The sequence below is a fragment of the Paramisgurnus dabryanus genome, chromosome 15 (genome assembly GCF_030506205.2).
Source record: "Paramisgurnus dabryanus chromosome 15, PD_genome_1.1, whole genome shotgun sequence".
NCBI classification, from domain to species: Eukaryota; Metazoa; Chordata; class Actinopteri; order Cypriniformes; family Cobitidae; genus Paramisgurnus; species Paramisgurnus dabryanus.
The window spans coordinates 23,697,821-23,723,727 of NC_133351.1; the positions used below are offsets into that span (position 1 = coordinate 23,697,821).

At 37.1% G+C, this 25,907-nt stretch overlaps 1 long non-coding RNA gene across 1 annotated transcript; it reads right to left on the reverse strand.

The window, feature by feature from the left end:
* Positions 1–1,538: 1,538 nt before the first annotated feature.
* Positions 1,539–4,700, reverse strand: LOC135731094 (uncharacterized). Its single transcript, XR_012335125.1, has 3 exons — positions 4,520–4,700; positions 2,931–2,987; positions 1,539–2,789 (listed from the first exon to the last, which is right to left on the reverse strand). It is a non-coding gene; the product is annotated as an uncharacterized lncRNA (long non-coding RNA).
* Positions 4,701–25,907: the final 21,207 nt, after the last annotated feature.

The following is a 25,907-nucleotide window of genomic DNA, read 5'->3' on the forward strand; positions in this document are numbered from 1 at the left end:
TATTAAAATGAAAAAAAGAGATAATATTGCTGTGCCAATGACACACCCAGGCCACACAACCATTCGTATGTAAAGCCACAGCAGAGCGATGTGGCACCGACCCATTGCTGTTAATGGTGGAAGAAACAGCCAGCCAGAGCGCACAAGACAGATGGTTCCCCTCCCAGAATACATCTCATTTAATGATCTCATTCTAGTGGGTGTCATGCTCTCCAGCTTTGCCGTTGCTGGCAATTCACAGCCTGAGTGGAATCATCTATGTATCGTATAATTATAACGACCTGCGTCCAGCCTGCGTTGTCACGTCGGATCTCAAGGAAGCAAATGGAGCTTTATGGCGATAATGCCAGGGTGAACGTATTCCTCGTCTCCCTCGCCGCCGAACATTAAAATGTTTCGCCCGCAGTTAACCATCATAAAAAGTGTAAGAAAAAGGAGGGTATGAGGAAAAATAATAGTTTGATACACATTCGCATTACAAAGTAATTACACACTCCAGTCACCATGCTGTTGCAGTGACAACTGCCGAATGCATAACACTCTACATAACACCTTTTTGCATGTACTGAAAATATCATCATCTGCTATAAGCAAAGCAGACTCAACAGGCTTGATAAATTCGCTCCTCGGTTCAATATCTCGCTTTTTTCCAACAGCCCCAATGCCTTCACAACCCCGAGCACCACCCTCCTGGTGCAAAATGCGTCAGCCCCCATTTGTCTTGGTAATAGATCTAGGTAAAGCTTTTACTTTGCTCGCAAATTACCACCGTAAACTACTTTGTTAATCTATCTAGTCAGATAGATGGCCTCAAATTTAAACAGAGATGTTTTGCTGAACGGAGGAATTTTCAATTGCAAGCAGATATTAGATTATTCTCGTCTTGATGGCCTGGCGCGCTCTTTTCTCATTCGGATTTTGCTTTAGTAATGGGCTCGTGTGGATGTTTCATTCACCGCATTCTACGCAGCTGACTGCTGAATGCGCAGGAAATGGATATGATTTTATGGCAATTGACTGAATTGATAATCTCCATTTGTGGCGGTGCATTGTTGTGCTACGTCTTACTGCAAATGAAACCTTTATGAGCACACACATGAAAAATAGGTGTTTCACTGGGTTCGGCTCAAAAACAGTACACTGAAACATTTCTTTTTGAGCCTTTTTACATACTGTATGTGTACAGCAAATTGCACAAGAGTGTTTTTCATGCAAACAGATATAACAGCAATGCAATGAGACGTTTTGATAAAGATGCTTATGTTAATATATGTATTTGTGCTGAGAAGGGAAATAGGTACATTTGCATTGTCTTCACCATTTTGTTTAATCTACAATGCTTTAAATCCTTTCATAACTGCACTGTTAACGATTTCCCTGTATTTTTACAGTACGGTACTGGCAGCACGGTTGCCAGTAAGTTACTGTATTTTGGGTTTACAGTACTGTACTGTAATACCATTTTACAGTACACAAACTAGTACTGTATAGTTACAAAGCAGTACTGTACTGTAATTTTACAATTACAGTAGTCTATTTTTACAGTAATTTACTGTAATGTCTATATTGACCCATAAATACTATTTATTACTTATTACAGTTAATACAATAATATTATATAAAATAGATAGAGATTTAGGTTTAAATCTATAGTTATTAATATGGTAAAAATGCTATCCTTGACATGACATAATGAATTAAAAGGCAATCCAAGCAATGTTTGTATCAAAATTTTATTTAAAAAAACATTTAATTGAAACAAAACATTTAAAACAAGATTTTAAACAATAATAAACATATAATCAAGTAACATAAAATAAAATCAACAAGTATAAACAAGTTTGGAGACCCCTGCTGTAACATATTTAACTCTGGCAAATAGAACACTGTTCCATAGTTTGAAGTTTTCAGTTTAAAGTCCATCATCGACTAAAAGGTAACATTTCACTGTGGTAAAAAGAACACTGGCCCATAGTTTTAAATATTCTACTTGAATTTCATTTAACACTAAAAATAAATGCATTAAACTGGCAGACAGACCACAGTGGCCTTTACTTTGAAGTCGTCCATTCGAACTCAATCAGGGACTGCATGAAGCTGTTCACATGGGGGTTAATGGCCACAGCTTTTCTCTGCACCAAGTTCCTTGTCTTTTTGCTTGCTCCTTGTCTGGATGTGCATTTTTTCCCATCTTTGGAATTAATTCTATCCAGAAACCTGTTAGAAATATCATAAACATTAAGTCAACAAATATAAGATAGAAAAAGATTCTTAAAAAATTTAACTCAGCCTTGAATTTACCCCTATTCTGAAACCTTTTGCTCTTATTCTACTGTTCCACACCTAATTACATTAAAATACAGAAGATTCACTTACCTCGGAACAAACTCTTTCATCAATGGACAGCATCCACCTGGATCCTGTCATGATTGAATGTCCTGAACAGAAAGTACAATTGTTACTGATTTGGACACAACTTTTTATTCTGAAAACAAAATCTTTTGTCAATAAAGTCCAGGGACACCTCTGCTAAATAAATACAATTATTAAATTAAATTTCTTATAACCAAAGTCTGAATATTTCTGTTTGTATATTTCTACATGGCAAACTAAGACAATTGTGTACATGTTGTGTATGGTCGTGTTACAGTGTTGTGTGTGGGAATTGTGAATGAGTGTATACATGGGTATTTAAAGAAACTGTAGTGGTAAAGTGCAAACTTACCGAACATAATGTGCTTGGTGTGTGTCTGGTGTCACCCATTGTGCCTCCACATCTGCCTTAACTCCTGAAAAGTGCAATGACACTCATGTAAACTACAAATAAAAAGTGATCAGCACATTCCTGTGTACTTTTACATGTGACGTGAAAGCATTTAATATTGCAGTCGAAAAAATACATGACTTGTAACTGTACATCATGTACTTGCCTGGTGCCTTTAAAGATGATCCATCTTACCCAATCCAGCTTACAAGCAATGGTAAGACTGTAAAAAAGACAAATGTTACAAAATCTGTTAGCCATAGAAATAAGTAGACATTGTGAAGGAAATGGTAAAAGAAAATTTAGTAACACTTTACTATAAGAGTTTATTCCTTAACATTTGGTAATGCCTTAGCTAATATGAACTAACAATGAACAATATATTTTACAACATTAATAATATTTGATAATGTTCATTGTGCAGAGACAAAGTGATTGATTTAAAAATGTATTAAGTGTTTAAATCTAATATCATGCTATGCTAACAAATAAAACATTACTGTAAGTGTTAAGTCAGTTGTAAAACAAATATATATATATATATATATATATATATATATATATATATATATATTAGTTGTTATATTATATATTATATATAAATATCTAAATAAGTCTTTTTTAAATTATTATTCTATAACATCTTGTCTACAGAAAATCTCTGAAAATGTCTCGTTTAGTGCAGAAAATAGCGATTTATAGTGACAAGGTAAAAAGACTGTCCCTTTAATGTTTTACCCGGACGGCTGCGGTGTAACACTATTTCACGCAAAGTTTTTTAACAAGTTAGTAGCTAGCTGCTCACTTTAAAGATAAACATGATCGCCTAAATCTGAGCAATCCTGGTGATGCCAGTTTCCTACACGATGTTATAATGGACTATTTTTACATCAAGAGATGAAGGATCAGATGACAGAGACGAGAAGACAAAGGTACGTAAATGCGGAGCCCATTCTCTTTTCGAGCATTGATTTGATGTGTTTTGGAAACTTATATATACAGCGTGTAATGCATCTGAAGTGGTGGAAACAATATGCCATAAAAATGTATTGGACAACTTACTGGGCGTGTAAAACGCTTAAGAGAAGATATTCTCTGCTTTTGCTGATATAAGTTACCGTAATATAATAACAACAACAATAAGCGCGGCAATCCCTTTCGTTCATCCGATATTAAGATGAGCCCAGGTCTGAATTATATTTGGTCGAAGTTAAAGCTGCGATGAGTTCGATGCATGTATCCAGTTAAATATGAGGTTTCTTGTTTTCACTTCTGTGGAGTAGTTCGGTACTATGCTGTGTACGGGGTGTCAAGTCCTATCTGTTTACAACCACGAGTCAGCCTTACCAAACAGTCGAACTTCATACTTTTCTCTGACGCTAACTGAACGGATGAAACGCCGTCAACGACCGTTATGCTGGGACCGCAAGACCGCGCTGGCGGGTTGTCTTTGTCCATTTCGTTAAAAATAGTTTCATTGTCACCACACTTTCAACACAATATAAACTCACCAAACCGTCATAATTTAGTTAAAACAACCCTATATTCATTTAAAAAGGTGTAAAGCGAGTTAAAGCAGCGGTAGACATCTGTGTGTAACGTTTACGTTAGCTTACTTTCTGAGGGAGATTGAAACTTTGTTGGCGACCGTTTTTCTCTCTCATTGCACGTTTAAAACAATATTGTGACAAACTATTGACAACATTCTTAAACTAAAAATTAAGTTTTCATGAAACAGAAATATTTCAAACTTACCGAACTGCCAGAAATCAATCGTCCTCCTTCAGCTGCAGCCAAGAGTTGTGCTCTCCCTCTGTCTGTGTGATTTGACGTTGGCGCACTTTCACTGATTATTGCAAGTACACCTGGCACATTACAGCAATGGCTACAGCAACGTTACATCAAGACCAAAATATACTGTAAAATTTTCCCGCTCAAACAAATTTACCCAGAATGCATTATGAACTGCAGTACTGTACTGTAATGTACACATACAGTATAGTACTGTGGATTTTTACAGTACAGTGCTGCTAAATCTACAGCGACATCTAACAGTGTGGATTACAACTGTTTGTAATTCACAATGTACAGAAATCCCAGCAAAAAGCACAAATTGAAACTACAATGGAGGCTCAGAAATGCTTTTATAAGTGCAAACATTTGAAGGAGCTACACCGCACTCACAATCACCAAGGTGCCAGACAAACAAGACTGAAAATCTCAAAAAATAAATAAACTGTCTGCACACTTGAATCCATGGTCCTGAGGATGGTCTTTTGACTGAAAGCTTGGTGATTGAATTTGGTGATTAAATTTGCTTTAAAAAAATCAAGTGTGCAGACAGTTTATTTTTTTATTTTTTATTTTATTTTATTTTTAGATAAGTTTAAACATTGAATTACTCTTTCAATACATGTGGTGGGATTCATTCTTTAAATTTGCATTGTGCTGGCTTGACGGTAAAATCATTAAAATTGTAATTAATCTAAACTTATCTAAACTATATAATATAATATAATATAATATAATATAATATTTTATTTTATTTTATTTTATTTTATTTTATTTTATTTTATTTTATTTTATTTTATACCATGTGTTTAAATACTCGATTGTGATTGGTTGGAAGGTGTGCATTAAAACCGTTTAAAACTGCTATGCGTCGGGTGGTTCTTCACCTCTACGTCCTTTAATTCATGGCTAGCCTTGGATTATCCCTTACTTATTATATTATATTATATTATATTATATTATATTATATTATATTATATTATATTATATTATATTATATTATACTATATTATATCCAAACTTTGTCTGCTAAAAATCATAATATTTTTCATACCTAATTACCAAGCTGGTCAGTGAGATGACAGCTGCCCGTCCCACCCAATCCCCTCCCTTCTTCTCGCACCTCTCTACACCCATTTAAATATTTTTTTTCAAAATGACTCTCAAGAATACTTCAAATACAAGAGGGGGCTTTTATGACCCCTTAATTCTCCAGAGCCATTAGAGCAACCTCTGACCAGTAAAATGTTTCTTTGGTATATTAAGCTAGACCAAAGCAAGAAAGCACCATTGAGCTTTGCACCACTGACTTCCATCAAATCATGTCAGCATGTTATTGTGTCATTTAAAGAGCAGAAGCCCTGGGAGAAAATCCACTGATGTGTAAAAAATGAAACTTTAAAAAAATCGATATAATCATGTGTGGTTATGAACCCATGGACTGCCAAAGCAGATACACGGCTCCACGACGGTGTGTAATTTATGCAGCGCTTACAAAGAGGCATCTACGGGGTTAAATAGGAAATGATGTTGGTACTGTGGAACATCAGTCAGCTCTCCTCTGCCCAGAGCTGCATCTTCTGTGTGGTCGACTACAGTGATAAGAGCAACTTTTATACTACAATCTGACAGGTAAGACTGAGCGCATGCAAAAGCATCAGGAGAGAGATAGAGTGACAGAAACAAAGAGTGAAGGGCTGTGAAATACTGTCTCTGTGTATCATCAGTGCGCCTCATTTTCAACACTTTACTGGCAAGGTGTATGGAACTGTCAGGAATCTTGACGAATAAGAGCGTGGCTTCCGAATTAAGATTGGGCCGTCGGGGCCCGTTGGCCCGAAGCACTGCAAGACTAAAGAGAAAGACGGTAATCAAAGACATTCAGAGAAACACAGAACCATAAAACAGACAGGATTCAATGCGCTAAGGTGAAATGTAGCGAGGTAGCTCCTGGACATACTTTCAGGCTTCTAAAAAGCTGTTTTATACCATATTGATTTTCAAAGGCTTTACTTGCTGTCTTGTTATCTGTGAGTTCTAAACAAAAGGCCGTTTTATCCTGAGACCACCAGGGTTGGATCAGTTAGCTCTTTGGTGTGTACTGCACTGGGCCCTATAGATCTCACCGATCTATGCCTGACAACGCTGTTTCAGCAGCATCTGCAACACCAATCTGTTCTCTACTTGACTTGCTAACTGAAGTGTTTTGCAGGTTTTTAGATGCAGATCAAAAAACTGAATCTCATCAGCACTAGATGAGATCACGAACATTAAAGATGCACTCAGTATTTTTTCATTTGAAACAGTGTGCTAAAAGAAATTCTGGAAACTCTTGATAAGGTTTAATTTGTTTTTATTACAAGTAAATGCATTAGCGAGCATGAACTAACAACGAGCAATATACTGTTTTTTCAGCAATTATTTATCTTTGTTAATGCCAATACAATTAATCATGTTAACTAATGTTACAAATGCATAAGTAAATGCTAAAAAAATAAAAAATGTTGTAGAATAGATGTATTGTGCGTTGTTAATTCATTTTGGCTAATGTTAAAAAATACAACTTTATTGTAAGTTGTTAAATGTTTTATTACATGCAGTGGATTAACACAATGTACTGCAATGCTGTCACATGTCCCCCCAAAATAACTGTACTTACAAATACTTTGATAATAAATAGACTTAACTCTTTGTGCATTAATTGCACATGTCCATACGTACAATTTATACAACTTTCAGAATAGGAATAAAAGTCAGTAATTCTAGCCATAAGATACCCCAAAAGACTTAATTTACAACAAACTGTAGCCTACAACATACAGTATCAGCAAAATATAGATGTCTTTTAAATTAGCTATAGAGATTTCCTGCTGATCTTAGGTCAGCAGCTACTGTTAGTATAAAACCACTATAATTAGGTTGTAATTGATTTGTGGCAGGTAACATGCCTGATTTTATTAAACTATATATACAAAAGATATACACAGTGTTATCCGGTTAGCATACTGTAATGAGATGAGTGTCATGGCTACATACAGATATCCTTTACTGTACATGTTTTTCATCTTCAATCCAGTTTTCCTGGCCAGGGCACCTGATGTCTAAGACTTTTATTTTAATCTATAATGTTTTAGATATTTATTCTTGCTAATGCTCTCTCTATATCTCATCTCGTCAATGTTAAGATGTGTTGGACTTTACGCTGGGCTGCATAGACCAAATGGTAGATTAAACTACAAGCAAAACATTTTCTCTTTAAGTCTCCTCAAATTCATTCTGGCACAACACTACTCATTGAGGCATTAGGGGGTTGAGTCTTTATCTCCAGGTGTGAATCACATCGGTATTCATGACCATTGTCCCTCCCTTGCATATTACCTTTTCACAAGAAAAGGTGTCTTACAAAAGTTAAATCAATATATTGTTTCATGTGAATAAGTGGGTACAATGGTTTTTACATCTTTTGTAGCAAATTCCCAACTCTACATGGTCCATTACTTTTTTGTTGGTGAAAAAAATGTTTAGTATGTGTTCTTTGGCCTTATAGCAACTTTTAAATTATTTTTACTAACCACACATAAACATAATTTACTGTACTTAAAAATACAAACATGTACACACATGTTACTCACATGTTATTTTAGCACAGTTTGTTCTGAATACAGTGTTATGTGATATAAGCCGTTAATAGCATATCAGAACCTCTGTCAGTGGACCCCAGGGGGTTTACTGAGCGTATGGTCACATAAAATGATTGACGTATCGGGCAAATGAGTTGTAAAACCTCTGTCGCGCATGCCTAAATCCACCACTGTACACTTGTGGGCTTGCAATCTAGTCATCTTTTAACATGAATTAACAATGAAGAAATTCCAAATTTGCAGGTAGCACATGCATGAGTAACTGTAAAAATGTTTAGTCAAAGTATGGATGTGCCGCAAGCATTTCTATTGGTAATCCGACCCCGTGGAGTGGGTAAACTCATGATGGTGGTCATTAAATACTAGCCCCCCCCCCCATTATTAGACACTATTTTTCATTATTCCCATCACTGGGAGTCAGTGTAAGTCCAAAACGATTGCCAAGTTGAAGACAGATGCACAATCTGTGTTATTTGTTGACAAACTGTTGTGTACAACACATTCTGTGTTCATTTTAACTTAACCAGTGTGTTTTCTAGCTGTTTCAACCAGACTGAAGTTGTGTTATAGTCACAAAAAATATATACATTTATTCATTTCCATGGCACAAAATTCATCTTTTTTGTGCCTTGAGCTCGAATGTCTTTTTTTTGTCACTCTCACAACTTTCTTTTGCGTGTCAGTTTATGTATTGTTTTCTCATTGTTTCTTCCAATCTTTTCACTTGGGGTTGGGGTTATAATCGCTTTCTGTTACATTTTTATACATCTTAACCCAAACCCCGACTCTAACTCCAACTCCAGGCGAGAATAGTTTTAAAAGCAGAAGAAAAACATGTAGAAACAAATACATAAAAGTACATCCTATCCAAAACCCCAAATCTAACCCCATTGGACAATGTTTTAAAAATAGGGGGGAAAAAATTAGAAAACAAAACATAAAATAACACAAAAAAGAAAGTCGTGCCAACGAACACGAAAAATGATTTATAGAAATTCGTGCAAGTGACAAGAAAAAGACATTTGTGCTCATGGCACAAAAAAGCAGAATTTTGTGCCATGGACACGAATAAATTAATAAAATTTTTCATGACTATAACAAAACTTAACCGTGAAATCATGTTGGTTTCAACACAGAGTGTGTAAAGATCTTATGTTATAATGGTTTATTTGTGTGAGAGAGCAGTGCTTTTTCTTACCCCAATTTAACAAAAATAGCAACTTTTATTAAAATAAAATTTATTAAAATTTACAAAAGAATTTTACAATTCTTTTGGTGTGTGTGTGTGTGTGTGTGTGTGTGTGTGTGTGTGTGTGTGTGTGTGTGTGTGTGTGTGTGTGTGTGTGTGTGTGTGTGTGTGTGTGTGTGTGTGTGATATTACATGTTAACAATCTGCAAAGTTACAAATCTCTACGCTGATGCAAATTATCGTCTACAACTGAAATCTCTTTTCTCGTATTACAATAAACGCAAAGATTGTAGTCAACAGTTTACTTCCTTAACAAGTCGACATGGACTTGATTATCATAATTTTGTTCGCTTCTGACTCACAGCCTGTAATGGGAAGTACATAAGTAATCCTATGCTGTCTATATGACTTTTCAAATGCGAGTTTTGAACGGCGTAGCGCTTGTTGTTTGTTATTTATCTAATCACAAATGGTTTTATGTTTTAGTATACTTACCTTATCCATTTTGTTTATTTATTTACATCTAATTATGTCTGTTGTACTTATGCTCCTTTATTAAAAAAAATTCCACTCTTAAATCCAATTACATTTACAGTTATACACACACACGCACGCACGCAGCACGCACGCACGCACGCATGCACGCACACACACACACACATCTTACTGGTTGTTATGTATGTTTTGTGGATCTATGTATTTGTATTTTGCATTTCACTTCTAATCTGTAAATAGTATGATGTAAAATCCGTTTGCAAAATAAATAAAAAAATAAAAAAGTATACTTATCATACCAATGTGTTACGTTTTGCTCAAGCCTCACTGGCAAAGTTGATCGATCAGCTTGGTCATCTGCATTTCTAGATCAGATTCGTGCACGTATTGATAAGATTGTAAGTAATCCTGTAAGTATTGCTTTTGGGAGCTGATCTTTCAAATATGTTAAGGAGTGTCACATTTCCAGCACACGCTTGAGGTAATTGGCCAATCATAATCCTCTGAATAGTTGGCCAATCAGAGCACACTGTGCTTTTCAGAACTTTGTACAAATCAAAGTGTGTCAGAAAGGTGGGACATAGGGGAGCAACAATAATGTATGGTATGTGCTTAAATAAAGTGTTTAAATAAACCACATTGCCTTACATCAAATACACAAAATAACGCTCTTTGTAGCGATGTCATAGGGGCTCTTTAAATCTTCACTTAAGCAATTACTTTCAAAATTATTTCAATTATTGTCTATTATTGATGCAGCGCTCTTGAGATGATGAAGCTTCTTTCATATATCTCCTTGCCATTTACAGGAACTACCATAAGTGTTTTAAGAGCATCCATCCATTTGCAGCTGCAAAAATGAAAATATAAATACTCATTAACGTACACATGAACCAACTGTGCATATAGTGTAACCATCATAAAAACATTTTCAGAAGATAACAGGGCAAATGATCTTCCTACCTTGTTCCCACGGGCTAAAGAGCCAGATACCCTACAGTTTGATCACAGTTAAGATGTCATCCAGACTGTAAAGCAGTCTGATCCATTACACTTTCTCAAGATATAAAACAGTCCGATGAAGTACTTAATGTCTGTGCCTTGCATTGCCTCCATCTTCTTTTCATTAAAATGATGTATTTCTTCAGCATTCAATAACCTGGTATCAATGCACTGTCTCCCCAATGACATTTCTCTTTGTAACACCTGAAAAACTGTTCAGAAAACCAGTGTAGTATAAATGCATATTGCTCTTTTATTGATCCCATTTCACCCACGACCATGCAGATTCAAGCTCAGTGTAGTTGCTATTGTAAAAACACAATTTTGTTGTAAATGATAGTTGTAAAGAACAAATTTGCATTTACATACGTATGTGCTTGTTCATAAATATATGTATATATACACATGTTTATTCGGAGGGGAAAGCAAGCGTCACTGAGATGAATGACAATGCAGAAAGCTTTCTCAGTCCTTGTAAAGCACATTTTTACAATGACAAACTCGCCAAAGTGTTCCAGCACAACAAAAGCCTTTCTGTGGCTCCATTTGAACATAAATCTTGTGTTTGCTGTAATACAGGAAAGCTTTTCCACCTAATCTACAGGAAAAGCTATCAAAACCGAGCAAGTGACAATCCTGTCCAAATAAATGCTGCATGAGTATGTTTCTGAGGTGAGGCGAAACAGTTCCGCTTCTGAACATCCATCTACATGAGTTTGTATTATTTTCAGCCTCTTACACATCACGATGTGACAGACGTGGCGCTCCGCTGCCATTCCAAAAGGCTTTCAAGCAGTTCGCGAAAATTGACTAGCGTGTTCTCCTTTTCACTTCAGTTGAACTCAGCGGAAGAAGGTGAGGCACTTTGAATTCATACGAGAGGCTCCTGGTGTGTGGCACAAAATTGCATAACAGCAATTTATCAGGTATCATCTCTTGGAGACAGAAATGAGAGCTGGTCACATGATCTATCAGCAGCTGGCGCATCCACACCCCCGCACTCCTGCCGCTGCACAAGTAACCATCAGTGCCATATAAATCACCCCGGAGACGCCGGGCCGTTTTTCATTTCGAGCAAAGTGGCCGGTTTGTAGTAAACTCCAAGCATGAGCAATTTGCACTCCCGAATATGAGTTTGTGTCGTTCACAAAACGGCGTGATTAAGTGACTGTAAAAGCGTCCGCCTTCTTCGGAGCAGCGTACATCAACTTCTGCAGATCTGTGGGGCCTGAGACAGAAGTGAATGGGAATGTATGAGAATTACAGTCGAGGTTAAATGCATTTTAATGAGTCTTAATCATGGGTACATGTTGCGCTTTAAAAGAAGGTCATTTCTGAGGAGGAAACAGGGCGACGTGGCCGAACGATTTAATCTAATTACTGTATGTTCATTGCAGCGCAGTGCTTGAGAAAACTCAGTGGGGCTTCTGCACACATTACATCAAGCCGAGACACCTTGAGATTTAGGTGCGAGAAAAATCGTACCAGGCTGCTCACCAGGGAGCCTGTCTTCGCTAATCAACATGTTGCTAGCATAAAATGTGCTATCTGTGCTGAAACTTTTCATTTATAGGCCAGTGCATTACTTATTTTACTCTATTGCAATTCCAGTGTGTGTCAATCATACCGCACCTAACCATAACCGATTCGAAAACGCAACCGGAAAATGATAGCTTGGAGCAACGGTGCTATAAGCTTATGATGTAACGCAGTATAATAGCAGTCTTAGGATCCAATATGCCCTCACCTACAGCCACCCTTCAAAAAGTGGCTCATTTAGTCAGATTAGGTGAATGTCAGTAGTAGGGATGGGACGGTTAGAAAATTTCATATCATGATTATAGTGACCAAAGTTATCACGGTTATCAATATTATCATGGTTTTCTTAAAATGAGATGGAAATGTTGGAAAAAGAACTGAAACACACACTGAAAACATTTTACAAGTTTTATTTTTGAAAGTCAGCAAACAACAAATACAATTAGCAGCTATATGCACTTTATTAAGCATAAACATTAAATCAGGGGTGTCCAGACTTTTTGTGTGGTAATCTAATCTACTTTAAAAATGATAACGCAGACAAGACCTACCTGCTAAAAAACATTTTTTAACAAAACACTGAATACATTTTTTAATAACACTTTAAATGCGTGTAAGGACTATACTGCATTTATATCTACGTTGAATTTAGGGCTGTCACCATTACTCCATTCTTTTTGAGGAGTAAAAAAAAATCCTTGAGTACATGCCGAGTACTCCTTATAGCGGAGATGCGGTTTTGATGAAATAAACTAGAAAATGACAACATTATCAGAAGCATCTCTCTCTCTCTCTCGTTCGGTCGGTCGATCGATCGCGCGCACATACATCGTGTGTGTGGCTCAACTCCTGCATGAAGGCAAGAATGTGCATCCAAATTTCTGAAGTTAGATGACTCCGCTGCAGCGGGCAGGCATAAGATTTATAAAAACACACTTGAGAAGAAATGCGCAGCACCTCAAAAGACTTGCTTCTAAGACCATAATACCAATTTAGCGCTTTGTTTTCCGAAGCTCGTGGAGGCGTGGAGCAGCATACACAGTTATTAACTTATGTGCGATCTACCGGCATTGCATTTGCGATCGACTGGTCGTATTGGACAGCCCTGCATTAAATGAACATTAACATGGAGCCCTGAGATGTATGAACCTGTTTTAATGAACAGTACCTTAAATAAGACCATCAAATGCACACATAGTAGCAACAATAAAACACAGTGCACCTGGTACTGCCTTCCGCCCAGGGGCGTCGCTAGACCCCTTTTAATGGGGCACGTGCCCCAGTGTAAATCTTTTGTGCCCCGGTGTAAATCTCAAGTTTAAATTTTAGCAGTTAACTAGTGCAATCCTTTACAAAGACAATCGCGGCAAAAACGGATCTTTATGCAAAGTAGTTATTCAATTTAGGCTTGTAAAAGCGACGAAGCATTCGCATTGACGCGTGCACGCACGTATCCATGGCCGCGCGCGTTTGCGTTCACCGCGCACAACCGCATTCAAAGGTGACGCCACGCGAGTGCTTATGAAAGCATAACGAAACTAAAGTAAGTTTCTAAATAATAATGCTAATATTATTTTGACTCGATCATTATTGGCTTTTGTAGATGGACATCAGAAATGTTTTGTGCAAAGCAGGGAAAGAGAAGAAGAAAGGAGAGATGAAACGTTTAAGGGAGGTTAGACAAACTACATCCTGACCCTGTCAGGTCTCAAACATTAGAGGAAAAATCTCAGGAAAACCTCTTGTCAAGTCTAAAGAATTGCATTGTTGCTGAGAAAATCAACAGATGTATGTGATATACTGTTCTGTATTTTCAGATATGAAATTAATATTTAGTTTACTAATATTTAACTCTAGGACACTAACACAAACAGTTAGCAGTAACTGTGACTGAGATTATATAGTATAGCAGTCATAAAATGACTGGTTTCTTAAAATATTCTTGTAAAAATAAGTAATTAATCATTGCTATCATTGTATAATGTAGAAAATATTTCTCTGCTGTCATTATTTCCAAACATGTTATGCCATTTATGCCTCCAAACATGTTAATAATGTTAGGTATGATGAAGAATACACTTGTATATATCTTTCGCAGTAACTGTTGCACTGTAGAATAGTGGGTTAAGCAAAGGACATTGTATAGAAGTGTTGCACACCTCTTTCACACAGCAGGCTTTCAAAAAAAAGTCAGCAAAAAATGGGGGGCCTGTGCCCCAGTAGAGCTTTATGTCTAGCAACGACCCTGCTTCCGCCACGCCTTCTCCTGCAAAAAACAATGTTGCATGCGCGCGCCTGCGTCAAACTGATTCTGGCTGGACAGGATTTACCGCGAGTTGTCAAAATCACGGTAATCAAACACGGTTGTTATGATAATTAAATTTTAAACAATAATACTAACCGCCAGGACATTTTATCACGATTAATCGTGAAACCGGTAATCATCCCATCCCTAGTCAATAGCAATAATTTCCATCACTTTGCAAAATGTGGTTGTTGCACTCAGAGCTAAAGAGCACCTATTATCCAATTCATGATTTTATATTTACTTTGGCGTGTAAGTGTATATTAGTACGTGAGTTGTCGTTTTCAACATGCATTGGGAGCTAATCTTCCAAACATGGCAAGAAGCGTCACATTTTCGGCTGACGTCATAGGTATTCAGCAAATACACAAATATTGTTGTTTTAAGCAACGTAATAGGTGCTCTTTAACTCCTGCGATGATATCAAACCCATCTGAGTTCAAGATGGAAGCGGTTTATATTTCTGTACATGTGCTAATTATTCGGGAGGTGGGCTGCGGCAGACACATCATTAAGTTTTAACAGGACCAAAGGTTATCCTGCCTCCAGCGACTCAGGCAGATTGGCAAGGTGCGGACACTTAAAACACATCCATTCCTTTTGAGATTAAGTTTACACCGAGTTCCTCCCCCTGCTTCTCGGTAGAGTGCTAATGAAGTCCCTATTTAGCGAGATCATCCATTTCGGTGACACCTGCTAAAAGCAGCATGTCGGTTTTGGGGCTTAAAGCAACGGCTAAGAGAGGAAATTCCTCCAATGACCCGCAGAGGGCCAGTGCATGTCCTGATTTAATTAATAAAAGCCATTGATTGATGGTAATGATCAATGGTTAACACACAGCTTTGATTTTATGGCTTCAGCAAATGAAGTGTCACTGATGAAACTTAACATGATGGATTTTTGCAAGCGGGTGAGGCAGCAAGTCGGACTAATCATTCTCAGAAAAAGAAAACATTTTGATTGCATCTAAATGTGAATTTCTGGATTCCCATATTTTGTTACTGTATGTGTTATCAGCTACCGCCTGTTAAGATGAACTTATTCAATATTCAGCGTGAACTTGAACTCTCCAAGATATTTCCTCTCATCAGGAAACATAAATCCTTAAAATTTTCACATCGCAGTGCCCTCTGGTCAAGATACAGCTTTATTTTTACCATGATGAGAGCCGGGTCATATTGACTACTTTGAGCTAAGGGAGAATTCATGTATTTATTTCTAATTTTTTAATCAATACACTTCTTAAACAAGATTTCCTCAACTGTTGCTTTCTGTTTTATCTCTGCTTCCCCTTCTGACACAAAAGAGGATAGAGTCACAATGTGGGCGGCAAAACAACATCAAACCTGGTGTGATGCCAAGATCTGTTCATACTGGCATGCATTTAAGCAGATTCAGGCACAGAGGCACAGCCCAGATCTGACTTCAGTATGATCAAAACCATCTAAAATGCATACATAAAGGAAAGCATTGATTTTCACTCTAACACAAGCATGATATTAAAGGTAGTTAATTAAAATGTACAGGAAAAATATACAGTACACACTTTCTTTGATATTTTAAAGGTACCTTTATCAGATTCCAACAGAAGACATTGATTGGCTTTGCTTTAATTCAGTGGTTGTGCATGTGTCCCCGTGTGAAGGGTGCATCCTCTTGTGGCTCCACCGGAGAAAAATGATGACACAAAACATTCTAAAACATATTAACTTAAACTTAATCATAAAAAAAATGAAATTATACAATGTAGTGCTGTTGGTTGGTAGCCGTATATAATTGAGATTTAGTTACACTGATTTTATGATAAATTAATGTATTTTATAAAATATAATAAACAGATCACAGTTTAAAAACCACTGCTTTAATGTATCTCTAAACTTTTTGTCAGTCGAACCACCTTGAAATAAATTTTTAAGTGAAATTCCCCCGGCGATGGTAAATATTTCAATCATTTAATAGCACATTTGAATGTTTAACTTGTTGTTGTTATTACCTATTATTACACGGCTCTCTGGAATGCTTGATTCTGATTGGTCAGTTGAGACATTTGCAGGTTCTTTCTTTTCAAATAATAACCGCTCCAAAGTAATAACGCATAGCCGGTACTAATTGTACGATTAAAATCGCTCCGCGCCAATAAAGATTACTGTTTGGCGCCATCTTGTGACAAACACTGGACAACCACAAATAAGAATGGAAAATGTTGACATTAATTTTAACATGTACGAAAAAAACAAAACATTTAAACAGTGGATAGAAGAACGAACAACGACAAGACACAGAGAGCTTACTGAGACTGAACTTGACAAACTACAGCTACGAAGCCAACACACAAAAAAAGACAGAATGGGCATTAAAACTTCTCAAAGACTGGCTAAAAGAGAAAAAAATGGAGACAGACAAGTATGAAGCAGAGGATCTTAATAAGGTATTACGATCATTTTATGCATCTGTGCAAAGTTTCGCGGAAGGATAAAAATATTAATTGAAACCAATATGCCAATAAAATGTTTCAAAATCATATTCATGTCCGGTTTTTTTCTTGTGTGACAAGTAGCCGTGTAATAAGCGGGATAATGTAGAGGCAGCCGGTAGTTATCGGGAAATAAGCCCCTTCAGTGTGATACAAGACACTCCGCTTCGCGTCGGGTCCTGATCACACTGTCGGGGCTTATTTCCCAATAACTACCGGCTGCCTCTACATTATCCCTTACTTATTGGACCATCATCTGGTAATTTTCTGTTATTGGTACAAACATGTCTGTCCATTTTGTTCTCAGTTTTCTGATATATTGTACTGTTGTGTAATGTTCCCATAAAATGAATGTGTTAAATTAACACATCTTGTGTCTAGTTAAGGACAACACATCTAGTGTGTTGTCCTTAATTTAACACATCTCTGTGTTATTTTTGGAACAACACACGTTGTGTTGTTTTAACACATCTTGTGTTGTCCCTTTTATTTTTTATGAACTTAAATGACACATAATGTGTTAAAAACAACACATAATGTGTTAAATATTTTAACACAAAATAATGTGTTAAAATCAACACATCCTGGATGTGTTAATTTTAACACACTGTTTTGTGTTAAACTATTTAACACATTATGTGTTATTTTTAACACATTATGTGTCATTTCGTGTTGATTTTGAGTTCATATAAATAAAAGGGACAACACAAGATGTGTTAAAACAACACAAAGTGTGTTGTTCCAAAAATAACACAGAGATGTGGTAAATTAAGGACAACACACTAGATGTGTTGTCCTTAACTAGACACAAGATGTGTTAATTTAACACATTTATTTTAAGAGTGATATGCTGGTGTTGGACGAAGAAGAAGAGGAGGATATATAAAATAAACTACAGTCAATGACTATAAACACTAACATAAAGCAACATTAAACCTCATTCACACAGACCTCTGGTCCCAGAAAATACCCGTAAAATTGCCGGACAAGCGTCTGTGTGAACAAAAACTCGTTCCGTTAATCTTCTGGGATCGTTGCCGGAAAGAGGACCTAGTAAGATACGCGGGTAACCCTCTGTGTGAACAAGAATGCCATAAAGGGCGTGTCGAAGTGAGGACGCGCGCGTCATCATCACAACACAAGTTATGGTTCAGCTCCTTACAACGAGAGATAACATGTATATAAACATTCACCACGAGAAATGTTGCAAACTAGATTGAAGCAGTTATCAGGAAATGATATATGAGACGCATAAACAATGACGCACGTGCCGTAGTGAGGACGCGCGTGTCATGGCAACATGAAGTTGGTTCAACTCTTTAAAATCAGGGATTTACAACATTCACTACGAGAAATGTCAGCAAACTGGACTGAAGCGGATATCAGGTAAGTTAGCTCGTTACTTACTGCGTTGAAACGGAGATCATTCAGCAGCATAAAAGAATATCGCGTCACGTGCTCATTTGAGCTATAATAAACGAAAATACCCGCATGTCATCCCAACGAGATATATTGTTCAGCTCCTCAAAATGCGGGTTTTAAATGCATATAAACAATCACGATGAGAAATGTCTGAAAACTGTATCAAAGCAGAAATCAGGGAGCTTGTCAAATATACACTCTGAAGCTGAGATCATTCACCAGAATAGAACTGTGCATTCACGCGCTCCTTTGTAGTCTTATCATAAACAAAAATGCACGCGAGTTGTTTCTGGAGAGAGAAATAATAAATAATATGCAAACTTCAGACGCTGCGTAGAAGAGAGGGCGGGACTTTCAACATGTCACGTGTCTTTCCGGGACCATCAGATGCCGTGTAATCTTGGCAGTGTGAACGAACAAAAACTCTAACTATTCCGGAAAAATCCAGGAATCATTTTACGTGTATTTTACGGAATTTCTGTATGAAAAGGGCTTTAGACAATCACAAACAACAATGGGGAGAACAGACAGAGTAGGAGTGTTAGTTGTAACACGGACCATTTACATTGTTGCACGGGGTTAAAGGAGCATTTCACCCGTGGAAACATTAATCTTTATTGAAAGTGTATCATATTTGTAGTCGAAATGTAACATACATTTGGAATTTGGTGCCTATTTGACAGAGAAAAGGGGTGTTTGTAGTCTCACTCCCTCAACAAAGATATTGGACTTCCTTCTTCAATGATGCAAAATGATGATTTTTACATCATTGAAAGAAGGAAGTGCAACACTGACATCTGTTTTTCTCCTGTCTCAGCGGAAACTGAGAAAATGAATCATGACCATTCAAAAACATAACTGGGGTTACAAAGCTTTATGCAAATGGGTGAAGTGTTCCTTTAAGCAAGTTGTTTTTCTGGTATTGTTTTCACGCCGCCAAAAGGCGCACTCGCACAAATTTATGGAAGGGTTTAATGTTTTTCCAGAGAGTTATTGATAAATGAGTGTTTTGGTGGCATGTAATTACATATGGTTTTTTTTTTTTTTTTTGGTTTCTGAGTTGGGTGTGTAAGATACCAAAACCAATGTTATGTCATATTAATCAGTGTCTTGTTGACTAAAACATAGCATCATTTTAAAATATGTCTGCAGCTCTTAGCAACTTTTTTGGTAGGCTTGAAAATATTTTCACCCAACAGGTAAGTTGTAATGCTGTGTTAGAACTAACCCCTCAGCACGATATGAAAATGTTAGCCTAATTTTTGCATTTGTTTTAAATCAGCTACAAACTAATGATTGCGGGCTGCCAACAAAATAAATGTGCTGTCTTTTCAAAAATTGTGTGTCAAAATGTATTTTTGTTTATATTTTTAATATTTATTGATTAAGGTCACGTCAAAGATTAAAATAAAATCAGACTTTGATTTTCATTATCTCATAATTTGATGTTGGGAATTTGGTATGTTTTTTACAGATTGGGTCACATATAAAAATGTTTTTTTTGTGCTTTGTTTTCTTACATATTTAGACATTTGTATCCATTTGTAATTGAACTATGGTTAGATGAGGTACTGTATGAATAGTGTAGATACGTGTCTATTATGGACAGATATATAAACGATATCCACTTCAATTATATACACTGTAAAAAATACTTTGCTGCCTTAAAATTTATTGTTAAATCAACTCAGATTTACAAGTCATGTGAACAGAGATGAGTTGTCACAACTTAAAAAATATAGTTGAGAAAAGTCAACTTAATTTTATAAGTTATAACAACTCACCTGTAGTTATAACAACTCAAAGTCAAGATAAATAATAGTAAGTTGAAATGACTTGTAAATCCGAGTTGATTCAACAAAAAATGTTAAGGCAGCAAAGTATTTTTTTTTACAGTGTAGACAAAAAAGTATTGAAATATTTGCAACAAATAAGTTTTACATCTAACCCCCTGCCTCTTACAATTAACCCCATCTAAGGGGCAAGTTGTAACTTTTTCACTGCTGTCATGTTTGGTGTAATTGTCTAAGAATGGCAAGCAATAGAAACAAACTTCAAATGTTCATTAGTAGCAGAGATGTGTGTGTTGCTTGTGTAACAACATAATTAATCAAACTCAAATATTTTTGAATGATTGAGCCAAAACCAAAAAGCATTAGGTTGTGCCCCGCTCTCCCCTTTATATAGACATGATGATGATGATTATTGATTGCAGGTGAGGATAATTACAAACACAGTTCAGTTAAGGATTGAAGAGGATGATGGAGGATAATGGCTGAATCCGAAATCGCATACTTACTGAGTAGGTACTGAATTTCACTTAGCAGTACTATACATACGTTCGCGTTATGGCCATGTTGACGTTATCATGTGACCTATGATGTAGTAGACTTGTTCGCGTTCATGCGGAACCACAAGAACTGACAGGAGGATGACATCACAATACTGCAAGCGACTCGAAATCAGACTTCTCCATATGATTTCTGGAATCGCTCTCACGGTACTTTGATGTCATCCACCTGTTGGTTCTTGCAACGGTGCATAAACTCGAACAAACCTAATAACAGGCATAAAAATGTATGCTTTTTTATGAGGGACAGGTGCACTAACACCTGATTGCATCAGTAATTTGACAACTGTACTACGGTCTCTGTCAATGTTACAGATATTATATACACATTATTTTGTAGTGGACAAAAATAAGTAAAACAAGCATATTGTAATTTACTATGTATTGTCAGATGACAGCTGTGCTTGAATACAAACTAGACAATCCAGGCCATGTGATATACATTTTAGTGAAGCAATTATGCTCTTTTATTTACTTAAAACAACAGGAAACATGAATAAAAAAATGAATGAATAAAACCATCACAATAAATGAAAACATATAGAAGTGTATACCATATGAAACAAAACTGTATTCAAATGTATTTTTCTAGCAAACTATCACATATTTACTGCCATCTCAACACAGCTGTGACAATTCTGCAGCTTTATTTTCATGAATCAGCTGAGCACTTTGTGGTAAATCCTGGGTCTGTGCGTGAAGTCAGGGTGCTGGAACCATAGACATTATATACGTAGACACTTCGTAGACTGAGCTGCCTATTGGAGCTGACGTATCGGGCGGCCGCCATCTTGAATGGGTCTCCAGTGCGCTCTCTTGCATTCATTTCTAATGAGGAATAATCATAACTCCCCTAATTTTTACCGGATTTTCACACGGTTTAAGTTGTTATAAGCGGCAGAGATTTAGTTATGACACTACTTAAGTGTTTTACTTTCTACATAAAAGTAAATTTTCAAGTATCTGTATTTTATCAGTGTTTATTTTGGAAAACTTATATTCCAAAGCATATTATCATAATTTTTACTCCACTACATTTCATAATTTCAATTTTTTGGTTTATATTTAATATTTAAGTACATTAAACATCTACTTTTTTTACTTTTACTTAAGTAAAATATACTTCAGTACAAAATGTTTATGTAATTTTTACGTATTTGGGTATTTTATGTAATTAGGTATTAAATTAATTTTAATTTGAATGAATTGAGGATGAATTGGCTGTGAGAATTTTCATTCCTATGGCGGTTGCGCTACTGAAGCGCCATCTAGTGGCTGTTTCCAAAAACGAATCAGAGTTTCCCCTCTTGTTTTTCTATGAGCTTTGTCACAACAAAACCCTCCCGTTTATAGCAACGTCCCATTGCCTCCTCATGCCTGTATCACTGGGAAACCTTCAAATGTGAAGAAAAAACAGCGAGGGATCATGAGAGAGAGTACCCGTTCCTGCTGAACATTGACATAATATTATAAATAATAACGTAAAATAACCAAAATGATTGTTCAATCTTACTAGTGAAATGTAATCCCATGTGATCTGGAATCAATACTGCGCCGGTTATTGCAACCGTAAGCTGCACAAAATACGGCCATAGTATGGCTTTCTTTCCGTGAACTCCCATTGACTCTGATGCTATCGTACAGTGAGGAGACCCATCCAATATGGCGCCGGCGCTTGATGCGTTCCAGCACGTCATGAGTTGTCTACGTATATAATGTCTATGGCTGGAACAGCCCTGTGTGTGTATGGAAATCACCTGATTGGATGGTCTCCGGTTGATTGCTTTGCTTTCCTGTGGCATCATGGGAAAGCTGGAATAGAAGTGTCCGTCCGATGCTTGCTTCCAAATCTGGGTGAACTCAGTAGGGCATCTGAGGATTTCTCTTCTACTGATTTAATGACTACTGAGGATTCGAACATACTACTCTGTTCACGTACTGTTTCCACTACTACATTTTAGGAAAGTAGGCGGTTTCGGACGATACTTAAGTACATGTGCCCCTGAATCTCGCGAGAAATAGTCCAAAATCCCGGAAAATTCTCGCCTACTCTTTTACGTATACTGAGGTTTCAGACATACTATTCGTTCGCCTACTGCTTTCTGCCTACTGCATAGTATGGCAGTATTTCGGATTCAGCCATAGTCCAGATGAGAATAATTGGGTTAGACGGTAAGGAAAACAGACAAGTGACATGCAGTTTAAACACATTCGCATATATATTTTGTTTTTAAGTGTTTTATTGAGATTTTTTTTATTCTAAAATTAGTTATTTGCATCTTATGACTTAATCGTAATTGAAAAACAGAAAGATTTTGCACAATATTAGTCTTGCAACAATTTCAAAAATGTATTTATTAACAATGTTTCATGATGTTAAAACTATACACAAACTCAGCACATGACCAAAATGACACATTATTACCAACCACAATCACTGACATAATGCATAATTAGTATCGTCCCATAAAGGAATACCCTCCCATTTTTTTTTACAATTTATCAAAAGGAAATGAGATACAGTACATTAAAAAAGTCAGACTCTAGCATTACATTAAACAATAGTTCATCATTCATACTCGTATGTGTTAAAGTCTGAAGAGTCAATGCAGTATACAAACTGACTAACAGTTTGCATCGTCCAATAAATTAATTAAATGTAACTCACACACCTCCTGCAATTCCTCCGCAAACTTTGGGGAAACCCTGCTCTAAGTTATAGTGATGTTAATTTTGGGATTACATTGACACTAGCGGTCTGATTCCTTTCTAGGACGCATAGCTAAAATGTTGGTCAGTACATGCTTGTGTTGCTTTACCGCTATAATGATTCTTTCACAAGTCTTTGAAGCTATTTCTGGCACACTCTTTGAAGTTTTGCACCCTAATCAAGATTCACAAGTGCTTGATGCAAAATGGGCTTCATTAAGAAGAATTTGATGACAGTGGAGAAGTTTCCACTGAGCATGCTCAGTGAGAGACATCTTAATACAGACCCACTTTAGTAATATCATCCAAAACAGTCCAGTTTACAGAGTTATAAGCAATGGTCAGACTTAATGATGACCTCTGAACTTTGACTGCTGTAATCTGTAGAGGTTCATCTTTCAGGGCCTGTTAAATTGTACCACGCTGATGGACAGTTCAAAGCGGTTTGAGATTTCCCATAGTGACCATCTTCCAGCTAGACACCATAGTCTCATACAGCCATTCTGTCAGCATTTATATCCCCAGCCGATTTATACAATATCTCTTTTGCTTTCTCTCCCCTCCGTACATTATTCCTCACCCCAGCTTTCTCCTTTTACCCAAAATCTCACATTCCCTTGCGCAGTCTGTTGTTTTCGCACTGCAAGCTCGTATTTTTCCAGAGTATTGTACTGCTGTTTTTCGATCTCTGTTCCTCTCACTTCACAGGCTTTTAGAGCAGAGGTATGAAAAGTCAAGACAATTCAGCCGAAAGAGTTTCCACAAACAGCACAAAGAGAGTGATAACTGGTCTGGCTGCGTAGCTGCGGGGCCGAGTGAAGGACCCGGCTCTCCGAGTGAGTAATTGCTCAGGCTCTCTGGCCGAACCGAGAACCTCGCACAAGCTGTCTGTTATGTGATGTAGGAGTCAAATGGCACATCTTTGTGTGCGAGCCCGCAAGAGGAGAAAAAAGAGAGAGTGAGTTCGTATGTGCATCTGTGGGTGAGAGAAACAGAAAGGCAGAGCAAAATCTGAGGGGAACAAATGGAGAAATGATACATTACATTACAAGCCATGTTGTAACTGCAGGGATTCACTGAAGACTCGGCCCTCCTCTTCCTCATTAAGACGTCAGTGTAATTTGGCAAATGTAGCATGACGACATGCGGCAAGTAATATCCTAATGATCACAGAATGGGCTTCTCACAGCCTGCAGAATATCATCAATCTCAGCCCACAACTCCGATGACAGATTACCCAAGAAAGGCAAACAATTATATAAAACATCACAGCTAGCAACCAAATGATAGTGCTTCACATTGTTGTTGTGTTTCCAGACATGCCGAAATGCACATTGTTATTTCCAGAACTCCTGAACTAAACAGATTTACATGAATAGTAAGAACATTGATAGGGTTGTTCGATTTGTCGCAGAGTTGGGGAGTTGAAAAAAGCCGTTCTGATGGAGTGTTTGATGGATAGTAATGCGCAAGATTCATTTTAAGGGTGTGGAAAGAGCCGAGTTAGTAAGAAATCAAGCGGAAACACAGAACATTAAATTTCGGAAAGCACACTTTGTGTCAGAGCTGAGTGTTACTGTAGCTTGGTTGGTAGAGCATTGTTTTAATAGTGCAAAGGTCATGGGTTCGATCCACAGAGAACATGCCTGTAGTATTCCTGTAATATGTCGGAAGGTTGGTGGTTCAATCCCCGGCTCCACTGGACCAAGTGTCAAGGTGTCCTTGAGCAAGACACCTAACCCCAGCTGCTCCCGACGAGCTGGATGGCGCCTTGCATGGCTGACACCGCCGTCGGTGTATGAATGAGTGAGTGAATGGGTGAATGTGAGGCAACCTGTAAAGCGCTTTGGATGGCAATAGGTCTGTTAAAAGCGCTATATAAAAAATGCAGTCCAGTCCACATTCATTCACTAAATGTAAGTAAACCCACCCCTCTGGAATTGCCATTGGTCAATGACACCTGTCACAGTGCACGCATTTTCAAATTGCGATGTAATTTGATGCAAAGTCACTTTTCCTTACAGTGTATTTCCCTTGCAATGCACCCATTGGAATCAAAGGATTTATAGCTTTTTCTGATGCCTTATAAACTCCAGTGTGTAGATGGCCTAATGCAGCAGGACACACTTAAATATTAATACCTTGAAAACTCACGTTTTTTCTCTCCTCTCTCTTTTTTGCTCGCTCTCCGTCTCTGTCTCTCCTTGATTTGTGTTGATCTCAGAAT